Below are 25,459 nucleotides of genomic sequence, written 5' to 3'. Positions count from 1 at the left end.
AATCAATGTGATACATCATATCAATAGAATGAAGGACAAAAACCATGTCATTATTTCAACTGATGCTAAAAAAGCAATTGTTAAAATTCAACATCTCTTCAGGATAAAAGCCCTAAAAAATCTGTATATAAAAGGAACATACCTCAACATAATAAAAGTCATATATGACAGACTCACTGCTAGTACTACACTGAATGGGGAAAAAATGAAAATCATTTCTCTAAGATCTGGAACATGACAAGTATGCCCACTTTCACCACTGCTATTCAGTGTAGTATCAGAAGTCCTAGCAAGAGCAATTAGACAAGAGAAAAATACAAAGGGCATCTAAATTGGAAAGGAAAAAGTCAAATTGTCCTTGTTCACAGATGATATGATACTATATTTGGAAAAGCTTAAAGACTACACACACACACACACACAAACACACACATGAAAACATTAGAACTGATAAATTCAATAAAGTTGCAAAATACAAAATCAACATATAAAATTAAGTAGCATTTCTATATGCCAACAGTGAACAATCTGAAAAATAAATAAAAATGTAATCCCACTTACAATAGCTACAATCAAGTTAAATACCTAGGAATTAACAAAATAAGGGAAAGATCTCTACAATAAAAAACTATAAAACAGTGATGAAAGAAATTAAAGAGGAGACCAAAAAATGAAAAAATATTTCCTGTTCATGGATTGGAAAATTCAGTGTTGTTAAAATGTTCAACTACCCAAAGCAATCTACAGATTCAATGCAATCTCTACCAATGACATTCTTCACAGAAATAGAAAAAAAAAACTTAAAATTTATATTGACCTACAAAATACCCAGAATAGCCAAACTTACCCTATGCAGTAATAACAAAACTAGAGGAGTCGCATTACCTGACTTCAAATTATACTACAGAGCTATAGAAAACAAAACAGCATGTAAATGGCATAAAACAGACACAGAACAATGGAACAGAATAGAGAACCCAGAAACAAATCCACACATGTACATTAAACTCATTTTCAACAAAGGTGCCAAAAGCATATACTGGAGGGAAAAAAAAGCCTTTTTAATAAATGGTGCTGAAAAAACTAGATATCCATTTATGAAAGAATTAAACTAGACCCCTATCGCTTTCCATACAAAAATCAATTGAAAATGGATTAAAGACTTAAATCTAAGACCCCATACTAAAAAACTGCTACAAGAAAATATTGGGGAAACTATCCAGGACATTGAACTGGGCAAAAATTTCTTCAGTAATTTCCCAGGTAAAAACAACCAAAGAAAAAATGGACAAATGATATCACATCCAGTTAAAAATCTTCTGGACAGCAAAGAAAGCAACCAACAAAGTGAAGAGACAATGCACAGTATATTAATTCATTCTCACTTTGCTACAAAGAAATAACTGAGCCTGGTTAATTTATTTAAAAAAGAGACTTAATTGGCTCACAGTTCTGCAGGCTGTACAGAAACCATAGAGGCATTTTCCTGGCTTCTGGAGAGGCTTCAGAAAACTTATAATCATGGCAGAAGGTGACGGGAGCAGGCACCACACAGGGCCAGAGCAGGAGGGAAAAAGAGAGGCAGGTGCCACACAGTTTTAACTGACAGGATCTCATGAGAACTTACTATCATGAGAACAGCACCAAGGGGATGATGCTAAACCATTATTAAGAAAGTGCCCCTGTGATCCAATCACCTACCACCAGACCTCGCCTCAAACATTGAGGATTACAACTTGACAAGACATTTGAGAAAGTACACAGATACAAACATATCATTCTGCCCCTGGCCCCTCCCAAATTGTATGTCCTTCTCACATTGCAAAATACAATCATGCCTTCCTAACAGTCACCCAAAATCTAAATTCATTCCAGCATTAACTCAAAAGTCTAAAGTCTTATTTGAGACGAGGCTAGCTCCTTCCATCTATGATCCTATAAAATCAAAATCAAGTTATTTACTTCTAAGATACAGTGGTGGTACAAGCATTAGGTAAATACTCCCATGCCAAAAGGGAGAAATCAGCCCAAAGAAAGGGGCTACAGGCCCCATGAAAATCACATCCAGCAGGGCAGTCATTAAATCTTAAAGCTCCAAAACAACCACTTTTGACTCCATGTTCTATATCCAAGGCACACTGATACAAAGAGTGGGCTCCCAAGACCTTTGGCAGCCCACCCTTGTGGCTTTACAGGGTTCAGCCCCCTACAAAGGCCTTTTCCACATTCAACATTGGCATTTAAGTCATGTGGCTTTTCTAGTCTGAGGGGTATCGGCTGCTGTTGACTCTACCATTCTGGGGTCTGGAGGATGGTGGCCCTCTTCTCATAGCTCCACTAGCGAATGCCCCAGTGGGAACTCTGTGTAGGGGCTTCAACTTCACGTTTCCCCTCCACACTTCCCTAGTAGAGGTTCTCAATGAGGGCTCTGCCCCTGCAGCAGACATCTGCCTGGACATCCAGTCTTTTCTACACATCCTCTGAAATCTAGGTGGAGAATTCCATGTCTCAACTCTTATACTCTGTGCACCTACAGGCTAAACACTACCTGAAAGCTGCCAAGGGTTATGGCTTGCACCCTCTGGAGCAGTGGCTGAAGCTGTATCTATGACCCTTTGAGCTGAGGCTGGAGTCGCCAGAATGTGGGGAGCAATGTCCTGAAGCTATTCAGGGCAGTGGGACCCTAAGCCTAGTGCATGAAACCATTCTTTCCTCCAAAACATCCAGGCCTATAATAGAAGGGGCTGCCATGAAGTCCTCTGAGATGCATTCAAGGCCTTTTCTCCACTGTCTTGACTATCAGCACTTGCCTTCCTTTTAGTTATGCAGATTTATGTAGCAAGTGGTTGCTCAGCAGTCTGCTTGAATTCTGAAAATGGGCTTTTCTTTTCTACTACATGGCCAGGTTGCAAATTTTCCAAACTTTTACACTGTGCTTCCCCTTTAAATATAAGTTCCAGCTATAGGCCATTTCTTTGCTCAAGCATGTGAGCATAGGTTGTTAGAAGCAGCCAGGCCACATCTTGTATGCTTTTTGCAGCTTAGACATTTCTTCCACTAGATACTTTAAATCATCGTTCTCAAGTTCAAAATCCACAGATCCCTAGTGCAGGGGAGCAATGGAGCCAAGTTCTTCGCTAAGACATAACAAAAGTGACCTTTGCTCCAGTTCCCAATAAGTTTCTCATGTCCATTTGACACCTCATCAGCCTGGCCTTGACTTCCCATGTCACTATCAGCATTTTGGTCACAACACCTTAACCAGTCTCTAGGAAGTTCCGAACTTTTCTTCATCTTCCTGTCTTCTTCTGACCCCTCCAACCTCTTCCAATCTCTAACAATTACCCAGTTCCAAAGTTGCTTCCACATTTTCAGGTATCTTTATAGCAATGCCTCACTCCTTTCATGAGTAATTACTGAGTAATTTATAAAGAAAAGCGATTTAATTGGCTCATAGTTCTGCAGGGTGTACAGGAAGCATAGCATCATCTGCTTGGCTTCTGGAGAGGCCTCAGGAAAGAATCCTACATTTATGGCAGAAGGCTAAGAGGGAGAAGGCACCTCACATGGCCAGAGCAGGAGGAAAGTGTGTGTGGGGAGAGGTGCTACATACTTTCAAACAACCAGTCTCATGAGAACTTACTCACTACAATATCATGAGAATATAGCACCAAGGGGGTGGTGCTAAACCATTCATGAGAACTGCTTCTATGATCAAATCACATGCCACCAGGCCGTACCTTGAACACTGGGGATTTCAATTGGACAAAAGATTTGGGCATGGATCCAAACCATAGTGAGAAAATATTTGCAAACTATTCATCTGACAAAAAATTAATAACCAGAATATATAAGATGCTTAAACAACTCTATAGGCAAAATTCTAATAATCTGATTTTTAAAACTGTCCAAAGATTTGAACAGACATTTCTCAAAAGAAGACATACAAATGGCAAACAGACTTATGAAAAGGCATCCAGCATAACTGATCATCAGAAAAATGCAAATTAAAACAACAATGAGATATCTCACCCCAGTTAAAATGGCTTATATCCAAAGACAAGCAATAACAAATACTGATGAGGATGCAAAGAAAAGAGAACCCTAGTACACTGTTGGTGGTAATGCAAATTAGCACAACCATTACGGAGAACAGTTTGGAGAGTCCTCAGAAAACTAAAAATAGAGATACCATATGATCCAGCAATCCCACTGCTGGAGAGATACCCAAAAGAAAGAAAATGAGTATATTGAAGAGATATCTGCACTCCCATATTTGCTACAGCACTGTTCACAATAGCCAAGATTTGGAAGGAACCCAAGTCCAACAACAGATGACTGGATAAAGAAAGTACTATTAATCCATAAAAAATAAGATTTTGTCATTTGCATCAACATGGATTCAACTGGAGGTCATTATGTTAAATAAACCAAGCCAGACGCAGAAGGACAAACATCATACATTCTCATTTATGTGATGTAAAAATCAAAACAATTGAACTCATGGAGACAGAGAGTAGAATGAGGGTCATGAGAGGCTGTAGGGTAGTGGGGAGGTGGGTAGTGGGGAGGGTAGTGGGGAGGTGGGGAGGAGCTGAGGATGATTAATGGGTACAAAAAATGAGTTAGAAACCATAACTAAGACCTAGTATTTGATAGCACAACAGGGTGACTATAATCAATAATAATTTAATTGTACATTTTAAAATAACTAAAAAAGTATAATTGAATTGTTTGTAACAGAAAGGATAAATGCATGTGGGGTTGAATACCCCATTTCCCATGATGTAATTATTACACATTGCATGGCTGTATCAAAATATCTCAAATACCCCACAAATAGATATGCCTACTTTGTGTCCACAAAATCAAATAATTTACAATTTCTATAATTTCTCCCAGAAATATTTTGTACTTTTAAGTGCATTATTTCCACACATCTTGCTCAATTATCCCTTGTCAGAAACTTTCTATTTCAAGGTTTAAAAAATTAGTAAATGTAATTTGTCCTAATAAACTAAAATATTATATTGGCAGGTACTATAATTTCATTTTTTGATGTTATTGTATACATACTTTCCATTTCAGTTCTAATTTATTTTCCAATTGTTTGTTGCTAGTACATAAAATTGACTTTTAAATGAATTTTTCATCCTCCAACCTTAACAATATCACTTCTTAGTTCTAGCAGCTTCTTTGTAGATTTTATTCATTATTTTACTCATCTTACATGTATACAATCATTTCTTCTATAAAAAAGACAGTTTTATTTTTTCCTTTCCAATTTAAACGCATTTTATTACTTTATCTTGACTTGTTACACTCGCTATACATTTCAATGAAATACTGAGCAGAAATGAGATGGACATCCTTGATTTGTTTCTGCTCTTAAGAGGAATGCCTTCAGTGTTTCACCAGTAGGTATGATGTTACCTGTGAATTTTATACAGATGCTCTGTATTGGGCTGGGAAGTTTCTTCTATTACTATTTTGCTAATAAATATTTTTAAAATTTTTAAATTTTGCCATGTGCCTTAAATTTTTAAATTTTGTCATGTGCTTTTTTCTGCTGATATGACAAATTGTTTTAGTTCCTTATGTTGAAATATATTTATTGTTTATTTTTATTGATATATATATATTTAACATATTTATGGAGTACATGTGATTATTTCTCACGTGAACAGGATGTGTAATGATCAAGTCAGGGAATTTGGAGTATCCATTACCTTGAGCATATATCATCTCTATGTATTGGGAACATTTCAAGTCCATTATTCTAGCTACTTTGAAATAGACAATACATTCTATCTAACTATAGTCATACTACTATGCCATCAATATTGGAACTTACATCTTCTATCTACCTGTAGATTTGTACCCATTAACCAGCCTGTCTTCATTGCCTCTGTCACCTACACATCCTTCTCATCCTCTGATATCTATCATTCTATTCTGTACCTACATGATATTAACTTTTCCAGCTCTCACATATACTGATAACATGACATGTTTGTCTTTATGTGCCCAGCTTTTTTCATTTAACATAATGACCCTCCAATCCCATCCATGTTGCTGAAACTGACATGATTTCATTTTTTATGGCTAAATAGTATTCTAATGTGTATGGATACCACATTTTCTTTATCCATTTGTCCATTGATGGACACTTAGTTTGATTCCATATCTTTGCTATTGTGAATAGTGCTTCAGTAAATATGTGAGTGCAGGTATCCCTTTGTATAATGATTTTTTTTGGATAATTAATAGTGGGGTTTCTGGGTTGTATGGTAGTTCTATTTTTAGTTTGTTGAGAACTCTCCATACTGTTTTCCATAGTGGCTGCAGTATTTTACATTCCCACCAACAGTGTATGAGTCCCCTTTGCTCTGTAGGCTCATCAGCATCTGTTTTTTTTTTTGCCTTTTTAATGATAACCATTCTAACTGGGATAAGACGATATCTCGTGGTTTTGGTTTGCATTTCACTGATGATTAATGATGTTGGGCATTTTTTCATCTACTTCTTGGCCATTTTTATATCTTTGATATGGTTTGGATCTGTGTCCCTACCAAATCTCATGCTAAAATATAACCCCCAGTGTTGGAGTTGGGACCTTCTGGGAGGTGTTTGGATCATGGAAGTGCATTCCCATGAGTGGCTTAATATTATCCCCTTGGTGATGAGTGAGCTCAGGTTAGTGAGTGGCACCTAATGCTCACTCTCCCTCTTTTGCTCCTGCTCTTGCCAAATGAGACACTTCCTCCTGTTTTACCTTCCACCATGATTAAAAACTCTCTGAGGACTCCCCAGAAGCTGAGAAGATGCCACTTTCATGCTTGTACAGCCTGCAGAATCCTGAGACTTTTTTCTTTATAAATTACCCAATCTTAGACATTTCTTTATAGCAATGTAAGAATGGCTTAATACAATCTTCTTCTTCTTCTTTTTTTTTTTGAGAGAGAGTCTTGCTCTGTCACCCAGTCTGGAGCAGCGGTGTGATCTCCACTCACTGCAACCTCTGTCTCCCAGGTTGAAGCGATTCTCATGCATCAGCCTTCTGAATAGCTTGGATTACAGGCATGCACCATCACGCTTGGCTAATTTTTGTATTTTTAGTAGAGATGGGTTTTGCCATGTTGGCCAGGCTGGTCTCCAAGTCCTAGCCTCAAGTGATCTACCCATCTCTGCCTCCGAAAGTGCCAGGATTACAGGTGTGGGCCACTACACTTGGCCAACACAACTTTTTTAAAGAAATGTCTATTCATATTCTTTGCCCATTTTTAACTGGGATTATTTGTTTATAGACACTATTGAGTTTCTTACATATTCTGGATATTAGTCTTTTATTTGATAAACAGTTTGGAAATACTTTCTTCCATTCAACAGGTTATCTCTTCATTCTGTTTTTTCCTATGTTGCACAGAAATTTTTTAGTTTAATAAAGTCTCATTTGTCTATTTTGCTTTTGTTATCTATGCTTTTAAGGCCTTAGCCACAAAATCTTTGCCTAAACCAATGTCCTGAAGTTTTTTCTCTATATGTTTTCTTCTTGTCATTGTATAGTTTCAGGTCTTACATTTAAATCTTTAATCTATTTTGAGTTGATTTTTGTATATGGTGAAAGATAGGGGTCCAGTTTTTTCTTTCTGCCCAAGGATATCCAATTTTGCCAGCACCATTTATTGAAGAGGGCATCCTTTCCTCAATGCATGTTCTTGGCATCTTTGTAAAAAATCAGTTGGCTTCCAATAAGTGTATTTATTTCTAGACTCTATCTTTATTCCATTGATCTATATGTATGTGTCTCTGTTTTTATATTAATACTATGCTGTTTTGGTTACTACAGTCTTGTGATATATTTTGAAGTTGGTTAGCATGATACCTCCAGCTTTTTTTTTTTTTCCTCAGGATTGCTTTGACTATTTGGGCTCTTTTTTGGTTCCTTACAAATTTAAGAATTACTTTTTCTATTTCCTTGTAAAATGGAATTGGTATTTTAATAGGAATTGCATTTAAATATGTAGATTTCTATGGGCAGTATGATAATTTAAGCAATTTTAATCCATCTGATCCATGAGCATAGGAAGTATTTGTTTTTTGTTTTATCTTCTTCAATTTCATTAGAATTTTATAGCTTTTCTTGTAGAGATCTTTCACTTCCTTGGTTAAATTACTCCCAGGTATTTTATTTTATTTTTTTAGCTATTATAAATAGAATTGGTTTCTTGATATGGTCTTCAGCTGGATCATTATTGGTGTATAGAAATGCTGGCCTTGTAGAATGAGCTAGGGTGAATTCTCTCTTTCAATGTTTTAGAATAGTTCGAGAATAATTGGTGTTTATTCTTCCTTGAAAGTTTGGTAGAATTTGTTAGTGAAGTCATTCAGTCCTGAACCCTTCTATGTTGGAAGGCTTTTTATTACCAATTCAATCTCATTACTCATATCAGTCTGTTCAGGTTTTCTGTTTCTTCCTGGTTCCATCATAGTAGGTTGTATGTGCCCAGGAATTTATCTGCTTCTAGGTTTTCCAGTTTGTTAGCATATTGTTGTTTACAGTGGTATTTAAAGAACTTTTGTATTTCTGTGGTATCAGTTGTAATGTCTCCTTTTTTCATTTCTGATTTTGTTTATTCGGGTCTCTCTCTCTTGTTTAGTATAGCAAGTGGTTTATTGGTTTTGTTTATCTTTTCAAAAAACCAACTTTTCATTTTATTGAACTTTTGTTCTTTTAGTCTTTTTGTTTGTTTGTTTAGTTCTGTGCTAATTTTTATTATTTCTTTCCTTCTATTAATTTTGGCTTTGGTTTGTTCTTGCTTTTCTAGCTCCTTGAGGTATATTGTTAGATTGCTTATTTTAAAATTTTCTACTTTTTTGATTCAGTGTTTTTATTGCTATAAATTTTCCTCTTCACACTCCTTTTGCTATATCTCATAGGTTTTCCTGTATTGTTTCAATTTTCATTTGTTTCAAGAATTTTTAAAATTATCTCCTTAATTTCTTAGATGACTTAATAGTCATTCAAGAACATATGCTTTAATTTCCATGCATTTATACAGCTTTCAAAGTCCCTCTTGTTATTGATTTATAGTTTTATTCCATTGTGATCTGAAAAGATATTTCATTTGATTTTTAAAATTTGTTGAGCCTTGTTTCATGGCCTAACATATTTTCTATCCTGGAGAATATTCCATGTGCTGATGAGAAAAATGTGTATTTTGTAGCTGCTGGATGAAATATTCTGTAAATATCTGTTTGGTCTAAGGCGCAGTTTAAATCCAATGCATCCTTCTTAATTTTCTGCCTAGATATTCTGTCTAGGGCTGAGAATGGGGTGTTGAACTCCCTCACTATTACTGTATCGGAGTCTACCTCTCCCTTTAAATTTGGTAATATTTGCTTTACATATCTGGGTACTCTGGTGTTGGGTGAATATATGTTTAGAATTGTTATAATCTATTGCTGAATTGATCTCTTTATTGTTATATAATGACCTTCTTGTATTTCATTTTACTGCTTTTGACTTAAAGTCTGTTTTATCTGATATAAGTATACCCCTGCTGGTTTTGGTGTTTGTTCGCATGAAATACCTTTTTCCATTTTTTTACTTTCTCTCTATATGTATCTTACAAGTGGGATGTGTTGTGTACGCAGAATATTGTTGGGTCATGGCTGATAATTCATTCATCCAATCTATCTTTAAAGTGGCAAGTTTAATCTGTTTACATTCAAGGTTATTACTGATATCTGATGGCCTATTTCTTGTGGTTTATTAATTGATTTCTGGTGGTTTTATGTATCATTTTTTCTCCTCTCTCTCTTTTATTGTTTATTATTGTGATTTAGTGATTTCTATAATGCTAACATTAGAGTCTTTTCTCTTTCTTCCCTGTGTGTTTGCTCTACCAGTGTTTAAAACAATTTTTTCATGTGTTTTCTTCATAGTAGATATCATTTTTTCAATTCTAGGTGTAGGACTTCCTGAAGCATTTCTAGTAGGGTTGGTCTATTGGTAATGAATTGCCTCAGCCTTTGCTTATCTGGGAAAAACTTTATTTCTTCTTCATTCATGAAGAGTAACTTTCCTGAATATACTATTCTTGGCTGCCAGTTGTTTCTTTTGGCATTTTAAATATATCATCCCATTCATTCCTGGCCTGTAAGGTTTCTGCTGAGAAATCCACTGTTAATCTAAAGAGGATTTCTTTGTAGATGGCTAGATGCTTTTCTTTTGCTGTTTTTAGTATTCTGCTCTTGGTTTTTACTTTTGACAGTTTGACTATAATATACCATGGAGAAGACCTTTTTGCATTGTATTCATTTGGGGGGTCTCTGAGCCTCCTATATCTGGATGTCTAAATCTCCTGCTAGACTTGGAAAGCTTTTAATGTATTTTTAAAAATGTTTTCTAACACTAGTGCTTTCTCTTAGCCTCTGGGACTCCACAAATCCAAACATTTGGTTACTTTATGATATTCTATATTTCATGTAGTCTTTGTTCATTCTTTTTTGTTCTTTTTAATTTTTTAATTTCTTTTTTCTCAGTAGTAGCCTGGGCTGGGCAATTCCAAGGCCCTTGGACAGCATGCTTTGGCACAAAGGAGTTGCAAAGCCAGGCTGTGTGTTTTGTCCTCTGGCACCCTGGTGGCATACATATAGGAGCCGGCTGTGTTAAGCAGGGATGGCATGTTCCCAGGTCTCCATTTTTTGTCTGACTGGGTTATTTCAAAAGACCTGTCTTCACATTCTGAAATTATTTCTTCTGACTGATCTCATCTATTGTTGTTGTTTAAAAATATATTTTGTATTTCATTGAATGAATTATTTAGTTCCAGAATTTCGTTTGATTCTTTTAAATAATATCTATCCCTTTGCTAATTTCCCATTTACTTTCTAAATTGGTTTTCTGACTTTTGTATTGTTTATAGCATTCTCTTTTATCTCACTGACTTTCTTTAAAATCAATATTTTGAATTCTCTTTCCAGGATTTCATAAATTTATTTTTAGTTGGGATCTGTTGCTGGAGAATTATTGTATTCACTTGGAGGTGTCATATTTTCTTGCCTTTTTATGTTTCTTGTGTGTTTATATTGATATCTGAGCATCTGGTGAAACAGTCATTTCTCCCTATTTTTTGAATTTGCTTTAGTAGAGGAAGACTTTTTCCTGAAGATGTATCTATGGTGTTCGCTGGATATGGCACTTTGTTTTTGATTCTAGGTGCATGAGTAGTGTAGTCTCTGTATGATTTCTCAGATGTAAATAGCATCTGTGGTGTCTGTGATTTCCTTGGTGGGATAGGGTACAGTTTTCAGTGGTGGCCGTAGTGAAGCTTTGTTGGGGACTGGGGCACTAGGTGGGCCAGACTTTGAGTCCCAGTGGTGGCAACAGTGGGCTGACTGTGCCTGTCCTTGGGCACCAGAGTGACATATACTGGTATCAGTGTTAGTACATCCAGGTAGATCAATTCTTAGGCCTCCAGGTGGCTTGCTCAGAAGGTATTAGTGGTAGTGATGGGCCAGATGGGTGAGCAGCTTTACAGCCCCTGGACCGCAGGTGTGGCATGAGTGATGTCAGTGGCAGTGACCACTGGGTCTTGAGTGGTGCTTGCTGGTGTTGGTGATGGCTGTGACGGGATTTTAAGTCTCCTCTAGGCCTGCAGGTAGTACATGCAATTGGGTGCCAGCTGTAGTAGTAATAGCAGGGTGGGTGGGTCCAACCTACGGCCTCTGGGAGGAGTGCTAAAGTGCCAGTAGGGGTAGACTGGACTGGATGAACTTCAGGCCCCTGAACTGCATGATCTTCAGGACCCTGGACTGCATATCTTAGAACAGTGGAATTGCAAAGCCAGCTCAGGCATTGTTTTCCTTAGGTCCTATGGTGGTACATGCAGGTAATGGCTGTAGTAGGCAGTGATGGGATGATCCCCAGGCCCCCAAGTAGTGTCAGTTTAGGTGTGGCAGTGATTGTATGGGTATAGAAATATGTAGGTTATCTAATTGTTCTGAAGTGAACTGTAGTAATTTATGTCTTTTAAGAAACTGTTAATTTTATCTAAGATGTCAAATTCATTGGCATAAAGTTGTAATTGTAATATCTGTCAGTTTTTTGGTGACATCACCTATCTCAACCTTGACATAGTTAATTAGCATATTTTCTCTTTTCTGATCAGTCTGGATGGAGTTTTCTTACTTTTTTAAAAGTTAAACAGATTCATTGACTTTGCTCTATTGTTTTTATCTGTTTTCTACTTCATCTTTTTTTTTTTGGTCTTTAGTTTATTTTTGGTCTTTATTTTATTTTTTTGCCTGCTTACTTTGGGTTTAGTATGTTGTTTTCTCTATTATTAAGGTAGAAGCTAAGCTGAAACTTTTTTCTTTTAAATGTGTGTGTTTTAGTGCCATAAATTTCTCTCTAAATATTGTTTTAGCTGTATCTATAAATATTAGTATATTTTGTTTCCATTTTCATTCTATTCAAAATACTCTCTAATGTTCTCTTTCAATTCTTCTTCAAACCATGGGATGTTAATAAGTGTTCAGTTAGCAGGTAGTTGAGGGGTATTTCAGATAACTTTTAGTTATTGATTTCTAATTTAACTCCATTTTAGTAAGAGAATATAATTTATATGATTTTAAATTTACTGTGACTTGTTTTGTGGCCAAAAAGATATTTTGTAGTGGATTTACCTGTTTCCATCTTGACCAGATACAGAAGTCCCCTCAATAATTTTGAAGAGTGTAATGAAGTCCTTAAACCAAGTGTAAGAAAAATGGTTTTAGATCATGCCATGGAAAGATCATACCTTAAAAAGGTGTAAAGAAAATTAAGAACATGATTTGATTCTAACATGTCAGATATCAGCTTAATTGTAGTTTTATATTTAAAAATTGTTTCTTATTATTACTATTTCGAGACTGGATCTGGCTGTGTTGCCCAGGCCAGAACTGCAGAGTCATAATTGCAGCTCACTGCAGCCTCAAACTCCTGGGTTCAAGGGATTTTGCTGCCTCAGCCTCCTGAGTAGTGGGGACTACAGGTGTCCACCACTACAACTGGCTAATTTTCAGATTTTTTTTTGTTATATACAGGCTGTCACTATATTTCCTAGGCTAGTCTCGAACTCCTGGCCTCAAGCTGTAATCTTCCCATTTTGGCCTCTGAAATTGCTGGGATTATAAGCATAAGCCACCATGTGGCTTCAATTATTATTTATTTATTAGTAGTATTTTTAATTTCCATATTTATTTAGACTCGGGGGTACATGTGCAGGTTTGTTATGAGGGCATATTGTGTAGTGCTGAAGTTTGGGCTTTATTGATCCCATCACATAGTTAGATAGGGAAGTTATTTTTTTAGTTCGGGCTTTATTGATCCCATCACACAGTCAATAGGAAGTTTTTTTTTTTTTGAAACGGAGTCTCACTTTTTCGCCCAGGCTGGAGTGCAGTGGCACGATCTCGGCTCACTTATAAATGAGAACATGTAATATTTGGTTTTCTGTTTCTGCATTAATTTGCTTAGGATAACAGCCAGCAGCTATATCCATGTTGCTGCAAAGGACATGATTTTGATTTTTTTTTTCATGGCTGCATAGTAACCCGTTATGTATATGTACCAATTTTTCTTTATCCAGCACACCCACTGATGGGCATCTAGGTTGATTCCATGTCATTACTATTGTGAATAATGCTGCAATGAACATACAAGTGAATAAAGTGAATATATCTTTTTTGGTAGAATAATTTATTTTTCTTTGGGTATATACCCAGTAGTGAAACTGCTGGGTCTAATGTTAGTTCTATTTTTAATTCTTTGAGAAATCTCCAGGCTGTTTTCCTCATTGGCTGAACTAATTTACATTGTCACCAGAAGTGCATAAGCATTACCTTTTCTCCACAGCCTTGCCATCTTCTGTTATTTTTTGACTTTGTAATAATTGCCATTCTGACTGGTGTGAGATAGTAGCTTATTGTGGTTTTGATTTGTGATTCTTTGATAATTAGCGATGTTGAGCATTTTTAAATGTTTCTTGGCTGTATGTATGCCTTTTGAGAAGTGTCTGTTTATATCCTTTACCCACTTTTTAACAGAGTTCTTTGCTTTTTTCTTGTTGATTCATTTAAGTTCTTTATAAATTCGAATATTAGTCCTTCATTGAATGTATAGTTTGCAAATATTTACTCCCATTCTGTGGTTGTCTGTTTGTTCTATTTAGAGCTTCTTTTGCTATGCAGAAGCTCTTTTGTTTAATTGAATCGCATTTGTTTATTTTTAACTTTGTTGCATTTGCTTTGAGCTATTAATAAAAATTATTTGTCCAGGCCAATGTCTAGAAGAGTATTTTTGAAAACTCTGGTAAAATGTACATAACATGAAATTTATCACTTTTACCACTTTTATTGTACAGTTCAGTAGCATTAAGTAAATTGACATTGTTGTGCAACACTCACCATCGTTATCCATCCACAGACTATTTTTCGTCTAGCAAAACTGAAGCATCGTACTCATTAAACAACTCCCCATTACCCATGACCCCATCCTCTGGCAAACATCATCTTTCTGTCTCCATGAATTTGATGACTTTAAGTACCTCATATGAGTAGAATTGTACATTATTTGTCTCTTGTGACTGGCTTATTTCACTTATTAGCATAAGATATTCAAGATTAATCTATGTTTTAGCATGTCTCAGAAGGTTTTTACTTCTTAAGGCTGCTACTATTCCATTGTATGTATATGCCCTATTATGTTTATTCATTCATCTGTTGTGATCGAGATATATGGTAGAATATATATTCTACAGCTCAAAGAGTCATATGCATTCTGTTCCACTTTTTGCTGTATATTATACTCATTTAATGTCTTTTTTTATACATTTTTCCTTTATTTGTAGCTGACATGTAATAATTGTCAGCTACAAATAAATGAAACATAAATAATCTATTTATATAAATAAATTATTTATAAGATAGAGAGTGATATTTTGATTCATGCAGACAATGTGTAATGCTTAATTTAGGGTAACTGGCATATCTATCACCATAAACATTTATTATTTCTTAGTGTTGTGAATATTCAAAATCCTCCATTTTAGCTTATGAAAATAAACAATAAATTATTGTTACACCTATTCAACCTAGGTGCTATAGTACACTAGAACATACTCCTCCCATCTAGTTATGGTTTTGTATCTGTTAATCATACTCTTCCTACCTCTCCCCTACCCTTTCCAGCCTCTAATAACCACAATAATATTATTTACTTCGATGAGCTAACTTTTTCTTTTCAGCTCCCACATATGAATGAGAACATGCAGCATTTATCTTTCTGTGTCTAACTTTTTTACTTAACATATGTCCTCCTCCAGAATCATGCAAGTGGCTGTGAATGCTAACTGGAAACCAAATTAGTTTCACTAGTTACAGTTATGATATTTAGATAACCCATGTATAGGATTAGAGAACTACAGAATTGATGTATAGGGCAGGTCAAATAACTCTGGACTACTGAGATTATCTTGTCAACTCTGGTTATTTTGACTCTGCAGATGAAAATGTATTTTTGGTTCTAAAATTAAATGATTTAATATTTCAAATCACTCTTACAAAAATCAGTAATAGAATAAAATTAATATAAAATTTAAGAGAAACAAATGCCAATTTATGCCTTTATTAGTAAAGATAAAACAATGATTGTGTAGGTAATGACTAGGAAGAAACAGTATGATAGTACCTTTGTGCTATCATAGTAAAGTCTTGTGTTTTGTTGACCATGATAAGTTCAGCATGTGTCAACACCCTGATCATGCCACTAAAAATATTATCATGACATGGTATTAAGTTGTATCAATCCAATATCATGTCCATATAAAGAATGTTAGTCACCCCATCTACTAAGCATTCACACTTGAAATATTTTCTCTAACACTATACACCACAAGGTAACAGAGTCATTGGCAAATAAGTGTATGTTCAGAACAATGAAGTGTCTGAAAACTCTGACCCATGAGGAAAGATTAAAGGAACTTGGTGAATTTAGTCTGGAGATAAAAAGATTTAAGAGAGCTGGGTGCAGTGGCTCATGCCTCTAATTCCAACGCTTTGGGAGGCTGAGTTGGGGGGATTGCTTGATTTTGAGATTGGCCTGGACAACACAGTGAGACCCCCATATCTACACAAAAATTAGCTGGGTGTGATGAAGTGTTCCTGTAGTCCTGGCTAATTGGGAGGCTGAGGTGGGAGGATTGCTTGAGCCCAGGAGGTCGAGGCTGCAATGAGCCATGATCATGTCACTGCCTTCCAACCTGGGCGATGGAGCAAGACTCTGCCTCAAAAATAAAAGAAAAAAAAAAGACTTCAGAGAGCCATAATAGATGCTTTTAAATATTTGTGTAGCTATTCTATTAGAGAAAGAATAGATGATTATATATATTCTACATATCTTTCAGACATCATTAGTATGTATTAATTAACGTTTTAGTGAAGCAGTTGCTAGCTTCTTAGAAAGATTCTTGGAATGATAAATGATCTGCAATGACAGATTAAGCAAACAGATAATATTATGAAAACATCTTTAGTAGAAATATTTGAGTAGCAGATAATTCATTTTCTGTAGTGAATATTTGGTGAGCACATGTGTTTAACAGTCAAGTATTCATAATTTTGAGATGGACTTTAGAAAAACAATCAAAATGAAATTGGTAAAATTCATCATGTGCTGAAATTACTTGAGTGACTGTCCATTAATAACATGTGAAGAAATATTGAGGCATGCAGTCTTAAAGCAGGACTGGAATATGATTCTTGCTGAAGAACCTAAACAAATCTGAGACCTCTATTCAATATAGGCTCCATATAGGATACTATCTCATTATCTCATTTACTTGATTGCAACATTTTTGGGCATCTTTGAATGCAAAGAGATAAATAGCTTTAAGTTCAGAGTTAGCAATGAATGAATCATTTGAGGAGGATGTGGAGTTAGAGAAAAAGGCACACAGAAACAAGGAGGTAATAAGAAAACTGAGTCATAAGAGTGACTAAGGAAGTAGAGGTGAAAACCTCATGTATCTGAGGGTATAAAAAAGATGAGGTCATGAGACCTTCTATTGGGTCACCAGAATTGACGTTAAATATAATGTCCTAAATAATGGTTTACAATCTCAGTTTTACAGAAGCAGCTGTGCTGTCATTTAAAATAGTTTTCTTTGCTCTTTTTACTCCTCAGGTACTTGGTACAAAATCCTGAGGCAACCTGAATCTGTCTCTATTACTTGCAATCTTAAGGAATCCTAATTAGTATATACCTTTAAGTTCAAATTTTTTTTTGAGAGGGGTAGAATGTGATCAGCATAGAGTCTAAGAAAAGCAATGGAAGAGCCAGGCATTAATGGAAACATAAAATTAATGCATTCAGAACATTTTCTGATTCTATCACTTCTCACCCAACATTGGGCTGATTTCTTTCCAAATAGCAGTTTTGCTATGATTTGTCCTTCCATGAAAATCTCTCCTGAACGATGCACTTACAAATGTGACCCAGGGAGCACATATATTAAAATCACCAAGGGGCATTTGTTTTACATGTTCCTGGGATCAATACCACTACGTCAGATTCCACTGAAACAGAATCTCTGGTGGTGAGTTCTGGGAACCTGCATTTTAAGCAATTGCTCATGTAACATTTATGTACATAAAATTTGATAATCACTGTCCTATATAGAAAGGTTGTGCTGACAAGTCAGTGTGAACATAGCCCTAGATTCCACTAGATAATCCTCGTTCTTGATCCCTGGTAAAACCACCTTCTTAATTTGTCTCTTTAGTCTAGTGGTGGAGAATGTAGGGACTTCTATTGTTGTTAATCTCTGGGTTGCCTTATTGTCTCCTGTTCACTGATTATTAATTAACCAGTCATCTCTAGGCCTGCAAGTAGTACATGCAGGTGAGTGCAGCTGTAGTAGTAATAGCAGGGTGGGTGGGTCCAACCTACGGCCCCTGGGAGGCGTGCTCTAGTGCCAATAGTAGTAGACTGGACTGGATGAACTTCAGGCCGCTGGACTGCATGATCTTCAGGCCTCTGGACTACATATTTTAGAACAGTGGAATTGCAAAGCCAGCCCAGGCATCTCATAGATTTTGTTCATAGTGGCATTTAAAGAACTTTTGTATTTCTGTGGTATCCCTTTAATACCACAGAATTAAATTCTATGGTATTAATTTTATTCTGTGGTGAATGCTGCCTGACCTGGGACTCACCCTTTAGGGCAGTGAGCTCCTCTCTGGTCCAGGGCATGTCCCAAAATGCCATCTAAGAGCCAAGGCCTGGTTGTTTTCTGGAGTGTTTCATCATTAATCTAGCTGTTTCCTTGCATTTCATTCCCTCTGGTTTATACATTCAGAATGGTTTCTTCTTTTCCAGTTTGTGTTCTGACATCATCCCTAGAACGGCCAGTATTTCCCAGTTTCATACTCTTTGAGAGCATACCTCTTTAAGTCAAACACTGAAAGAAACATTAGGGTCAATTTTTGACTCTTAGATAATAGGAAGTTTTGCATCTTTTCAATGGCTAGCCAATGAGAACAGCTGTGCAAGAAAGGAAAATGATTTAGCTAAAATTTATGTGATTTTTTGACTTTGCTATATATAACCCAAATCAGAGGCTTGGCAGCTCTGAATAGGGTTAGATGTAACATTTTTTTCTCCCTGGGTTCAGTTAAAGCCCTTTAACACAATTGTATATAAGTTATCATTAATGTAAAAAGCTCTGTTTTTCCACTAAAACCAGAGAGAGGTACTCTGCAAGCTTGAATGTTAAATGGAGGCACTTCAAATTTATGAATAATCAGAGTGGAGGCTATCTTGACATTTTGTAAGTCCTACAGAATGCCAAAGAACATTTAGTTTTCAACTTAGATATTAGAGTAGGTTAGAAGAGTTACTTATTTCCCATAGGTGCTATCATATTTAAATTTTTCACTGTTATTCTTCTTAGCTCTGAAGAAGAAAAATATGAAAAATTCATTCTCAAATTATTTTTAGTTCACCAAGTTAAAGGAAACATAACTATAAGAAATGTAAAACAATGTTTCTTTTAGGTCAGATTCCTGATTGTACTGACTTCTTAAGAACTGTGAAGTGATGTTGCTTTGGATAGTATAAAAAAAACTCATTGTGAGCCAATGTGTTTAATGTACTCACCAAGATAAATAAGTCATGTTTCCTGTCCTGGGCAATTGACCAGTAGGGAAGGTCATTAAGAAAGCAAATAGAAGTGATACAAAGAAGTAAATAAATAAGCTTGTCTATTTGTTTGTTTGTTTTGAGACCTTTGGGGAAAGGACGGGAAATGAACCAGAGAAAAGAAACACTACACTTAGAATGAGAAGGCAATCTTGTTGTGTATTCTGGATAGTTTAGATAATATTATTTGTATCTTTTATTCTCCAGCAATCCTAAGAAGTAGGTATCAATATCCTTACTTCACAGTTAACTAAAAAACGTTTGGAGATATTAAGTCATTTGCCAAAGTTAATTTTGAAGTTTCCATTGTAGGTCACACGTCATTTCTTCCATCTCTAAATAGTGAAGTGATCCAAGGCTCAGTCCTCACACCTTTCCCTTCTCCATCTACACTTACTTCTTGCATCAGCTTTTCTCACTTCTCACGGCTTTAAATATCGTGTCACCAGTGTGCTGACTACTCTCAAATTAAATCTCCAGCTCAGATGTCTTCCCTGCTCTCCAGACTCACATATCCAACTGCCTAATTGACATTTACACTTGGATGTATAATGGGCACTTAAACTTAGTACATCCAAAATTGAACTTCTGATCTCTCTCATCTCTGAAACCACCTCCTCCTGTAGTCACTGCCATTTCATTACATAATAACTCTACTTTTCTAGTTTCTCAGGCCAAAAACCTTGAGTCACTTTTGATTTATCTTTTCCTCATAAAGCCCACATCCAAGCTCTTTCGACTCATCAAGATATATTCAGATTTTGATTACTTCTCATCATGTTTCTCCTCTGAAGTCTCTTTTACATTTTGTGTTAGTCCGTTCTTGCACTGCTATAAGGAACTACCTGAGACTTGGTAATTTATAAAGAAGTTTAATTGGCTCACCATTCCACAGCCTGTACAGGAAGCATGGCTGGGGAGGCCTCAGGAAACTTACAAAGGTAGCAGAAGATGAAGAGGACAGAGTCATGTGTTCCATGGCCGGAGAAGGAGAAAGAGAGGAAACTGGGAGGTGCTACACACTTTTCAACAACCAGATCTTGTGAGAACTCACTAGTAGGAGAACAGCAAGGGAGAACTCCACTCCCATGATCCAATCACCTCCCACCAGTCCCCACCTCCAACATTGGGGATTACAATTCAACATGAGATTTGGGCAGGGACACAAATCCAAGCCATATCACCTTTTAAAGGGTGCTTTGCTAATATAGACTAATCAATCATTCATCTATCTCAATATTTGTCTCTCTATCTATCATCTATCTATCTATCTATCTATCTATCTATCTATCTATCTATCTATCTATCATCTATGTATTCAACTGATAAAGGCTGGCTTTTTCCATATGCCACATATATAGTTTCAAATGGTTCCAGGTTCAGAAGGATCTATGTTTGGCTTAATGTTCTGCTGTTGCCATCTTGAAAACTGTGGATAATTTTATCTTTGAACTTATGATTTGTAGGTGAAGTCCAATGGGACAATGGAGCATGCACATTAGCAGAAGAGAAACATGAAATATGCACGTTTGCTGCCTTTTCTTGCCACTCCATTCACATTTCACACCGAAAGTAAGCAATGGCATTTTACGAAACACGGGCAACCAAGGAACCTTAATGTAACCTTTCTTCGGAGTCCTACTTCCCTTTACTAGTCAACACCTTATGCTAAAAATGGTGACACTGAATGGAAAAGAACTGAAAAGATAGGACAACCCATAATTCTTTTTTCTTCAATTAGTCCTTATAAATCAGTAAGCTGAAGGTAGTAAGTATTGGTTAAATATGCCTGTATCCAAATGAAATAAATATATTTGAATTAATGTACATTTCCATCATTCTGGTAAGAACAAAATTCATATGCATAGCTCAGTTATGAAATAAGAGCTGTGTAATTTCAGTAATTCCACATATCTACCACATGCTCGTATTGGCACTTAAAAATAGCTTTGTGCAACACAAAAATGAACAATAATGGCGCTTACATTTCTGCCTTTTGAACAAGAGGATTCATATTTCCATTTTGCAACCTGTAAGTTATGTAGCTAGCCACAATAAATTTATATCATATATTTGTATGTGTGTCCCTATATATGCACATTTATGTAAACACGTACACTCATGCACACACACTTATGGGCATACACACACATACCTTCCTTGTCTTACTCTGGTCTTGGCCCTGCATTGTATGAATAAACTGTAATATATGCATACGTTTTTCTTCTTGATAGACATTTAGGTTGTTTCCAATTTTAAGCTGTAATTAATAACTCTTTTTATAAGTATATGTTTTCATTTTTCTTTTATAAATATCTAGTAGTTGAATTGTTCAGGCATTGAGTGGATATATGTTTAAATTTATAACAAAATGTCAAACAGGTCTCTAAAGTGATCATATTATTTTACTCTCCCATGAGCAATATATGGGACGCTCATTTATTCCATACACTTGTCATACTTAGTAGTATCTGTTTTTCATGGTTTAGCTGTTTTAGGGGGTGAGAAACAGCATTTCATTCTGGTTTAATTTGCATTTGCTGGTGACTATTGCACTTATTGACATTTGTTGATTTTTTTAGTCCAGTATATTTTTATGACTTTTGACCATTTTTGATTGTTTTCTTGCCAATATAGATTTGTAAAAGTTCTTCATACATTCTAAGTAAAAGTTTTTGGTCAAATAAATGTGTTGTAAATATTTTCTATCAATCTGGCTTATTATTGAGTACTATCTAGGTTAAAAGTCTTCTTGGCATTGCAAGCTAGATGATTAAAGTTTCTTTCCTCAACAAGTTTTCAATCACTAGTACTAAGAAAAGGTCAGCTGGAAACTTTTAGGGAGGATGGTAGGTACGTTTTTGTTTTTGTTTTTGTTTTTTTTTACTTTGGATAGGCGAGTGGACACTTTTTTAAGGCTAATATTCTCCAGTTCTAATTATTAACACAATTCCAGATTTGTGTTAGGTTTGATACATGTAGCCTCTGATCTTCTGACTTTCTATTTCCATATGGTTTCTATTTTGGAGTTCATACCCAAATTGAAAGCTTTTTCTTATAATATAATAAATTTTGTAGCTATTACATGTGATCTTTTTGCAGTTTGTTAATATGTATGGTGATGAATGCAAATAATTTAGAATTTCTTGATATCTGCTAAACACAAGTGTATTCTGGTCTCTACACTTAGGATATTAAACTAAAACATACAAGATTGTACATTAAAGTTATTTATTTACCTCAGAGATTACAGATTAGGTAAGAATTGTAGGTACTGAAGTCCAGCCACTAATAAAACAAACAGAAAAAAAACTTACGGTTATCCGTGGGAATCTTTTTTTTTTCTTTTTGCTGGAAATTGTGTAATTTTAGCTGACAGTGTTATTCAGGAGATGACTTGTGTCCCAGGACAGATATCTACATAATAGAAGGAATCATGTTTGTTTGTTTCAAAAAATCCCTTCCATAAAAAATGATCTAAGTTGTTCCATTAAAGCTAATTGCTAATCAAAATTTCAAAAATGTTAATCAAGAGCCCTCATAGGAACAAAACCATTTTCTTAACACAGTGGAAATGTGCAATAAATAAATTACGCCATTCATTGAGGTGAGAGCTCAGAATGTAATTATTAGCATTACTATTTAAATGGTAACCTTGTTTGACATTTTACTGGAAATTTATCTTCTTGGCAAAAACAACCAAGAGGACATCTCATTATGGGTTATTAACTATATCTGTTGCCCCTGGATGCTTATATTCATTAAATAGGTCACACAGTTTCTAATTTTGTATCTACCAAAAGTATTTGGAATTGGCTGCCTGTATGTTTTATCTTTGAGGCATCTAAGAAGATATTTTTCTCTTAGTAATCATGTTTCATTACTACTGTTACCTATTCATTATTTTATCATAGTTTCATTTTGAGAAACTCTGTATCATTGTTCAATACTGATTTTGTTTTAGGATATCATACTAGTGAAAAGCTCCAGATTCATCAATTGGATTTAAATCTCAACTTTGATATTTCCTAGTTTTACAGCATGGAGAAATTATGTAACTTCTCTATGCCTTACTTTCCTCCGCTTTAAAATAGAGATAATGAATATGCTTATCTTGAAGGAATATTCTCAGGTTAAATACGTTAATTTTAAAGACATATAGATACCAAATTAGTGTGTGTGTGTTTAAAATAAATTGGAAGGTGGTTCAAAAATTTATTCCCCTGAATTCTTTTTAAAAAATTGCTAAATATCTTTGAGCTCAAGAAGAAACTAGAAATGACGTTATCTTATGATGTCAAGAATATAATACAATGGAAATATTTATTATCTAAACACAATATTAAGGAGGGATTTATAACAAAATGCATTTGTTGGGAAAAAAGAAAGAAATTAAATGAGCTAATCATTTAACTCAAGGAATTGGAAAAACATTGCCAAAGTAAACATAATTAAATAAGAAGGAAATAAATAATAAGACATAAACCAAATATCAGCAAAACCAAGAACAAAGAAAAATAGAAAAATTGAATAAAATTAAATTTGTTTATTTGAAAAGACTAATGAGATAGGGAACCAGTAGAAAACTTACTAAAATAAATGAGAAAATCGAAAAATATATAAAAAATAAAGGGAATATCAAAATATTAAAATTTCAAAGCATGTTACAAAGATTGCATAAAATACATTTTAAAATAAAATACAATTGATACATTTCTGAAAAATGAGAATGGCAGAATTTGGTAAAAAAAAAAAAGCAGTAGAAAATGTTAATAGACTTGTATTCATGAAAGAAATTAAATGATAAACAAAGATTCCTATACTTCCTCAAAAAATCTCATGCCCAGACATTTTTAGAGACAAATTGTTTCAAATCTACCCCTCTAAATTTTTTAAAAACATTAAACAAATGGTCACAAAAATCAAAAGGAAGACTAATTGCCAACTTATTTTGTTGTAGCTCATAAAATCCCATAAAATAAGAATAAGGAGAAATAAGGAAAATAAATTAGAGACCAATCTTATAAATGCAAATGCATAGCTTTTAAATAAAATTTGACTATCTTAATTAAACAGTTTGTTGGAAAATTTTTAAAATCCTTAAAATACTGTTTATTTTTAAAATGGAACGATACTTATTGACAGAAAATTATGATATAGGACTTAAGAAGAAATTATTTTTAGGCAGATTGTAAGGTTTCCCTTTTAATGAAAAGCAGCCCCCACATCATTTTGTTATCTAACAAAGAGCAGCCTGTAAAAACAAGCTGCAGACATAGATGAGCGAGCTGGAAGCTTGCAAGGGTGAATGCCTGCAGCTGTGCCAATAGGAAAAGGCTACCTGAGGCTAGACATGTTCAACATGGCGGCTCCATTGTCTCCTTTCCTTGTCACGGGCACAGTAAGGAGCAGGGAACATAGTGCTGGCCAAGTAGAGACCCCATTTGCATAACGAAAGATTAAGCTGGGGTGGCCAGTTTCCTCATGCACTATGTAAACGTCACACCTGGTCCAACCAATCTGTGAGCTGTGCGTAAATCAGACACCGCCTCCTCCAGGCTGTCTATAAAACCCTGTGGGCTCCACAGATAGCCAGAAGTCCCACTGGGGCACCTCTCTCTCAGGAGAGAGAGAGCTTTGCTCCTTTCTCCTTCTTTTGCCTATTAAACCTCTGCTTCTAAACCCACTTCTTGTGTGTCCGCCTACTTAATATCCTTGGCGTGAGATGACGAACTTCGGGTATTTACCCCAGCCAACAACGTGGCTTCAATTATACCTGTCATCTACTCATAATGTTAATAATTGGTAACCAGTGTATAATATTGTTCATCACATTGAAGGACCACATAATAAAAAACACTATCACTTCAATAGATCTGAAAAATAAATAATATCACACTTGTTTTTATTAAAAACTCAGAAAAATTGTGGTAGAAAAAAGCGTCCCTAAAGAATGTGCCTATATACTTGGGAACTATACCAAATGTTATATTTAATTGAGGGCATTTAAACATAGTTTCTTTAAAAACAAAGAAAAGAATGCCTATTTTCATCAGTAGTGTTTTGCACAGTTATAACCAAAACTATCAGAGAAAAAAAAAAAAGAGTTTGAGATATGAGAGGGATATGGTTTGGCTGGGTCCTCTCACCCAAACCTCATTTTGAATTGTAGTTCCTATAATTTCCACGTGTTATGGGAGAGACCCGGTG

The 25,459-nt window shown here is 35.3% G+C and overlaps 1 protein-coding gene across 1 annotated transcript in view; it reads right to left on the bottom strand.

Annotated features, from left to right (window-relative positions):
• Window positions 1-24,726, bottom strand: part of KYNU (kynureninase) — a 288,310-nt gene extending 263,584 nt beyond the window's left edge. The window contains exons 1-2 of the mRNA XM_055380094.1: window positions 24,591-24,726; window positions 22,567-22,666 (exon numbers count right to left, since the gene is read on the bottom strand). The gene's annotated coding sequence lies outside the window, so the exon portion shown is untranslated. The remainder of the gene's footprint in view (window positions 1-22,566; window positions 22,667-24,590) is intronic.
• Window positions 24,727-25,459: the final 733 nt, after the last annotated feature.

This window comes from Gorilla gorilla, chromosome 11 (genome assembly GCF_029281585.2).
Source record: "Gorilla gorilla gorilla isolate KB3781 chromosome 11, NHGRI_mGorGor1-v2.1_pri, whole genome shotgun sequence".
NCBI classification, from domain to species: domain Eukaryota; kingdom Metazoa; phylum Chordata; class Mammalia; order Primates; family Hominidae; genus Gorilla; species Gorilla gorilla.
The sequence above is the reverse complement of the archived record's forward strand: the minus strand, read 5'-3'. Positions and strand labels throughout refer to the sequence as shown.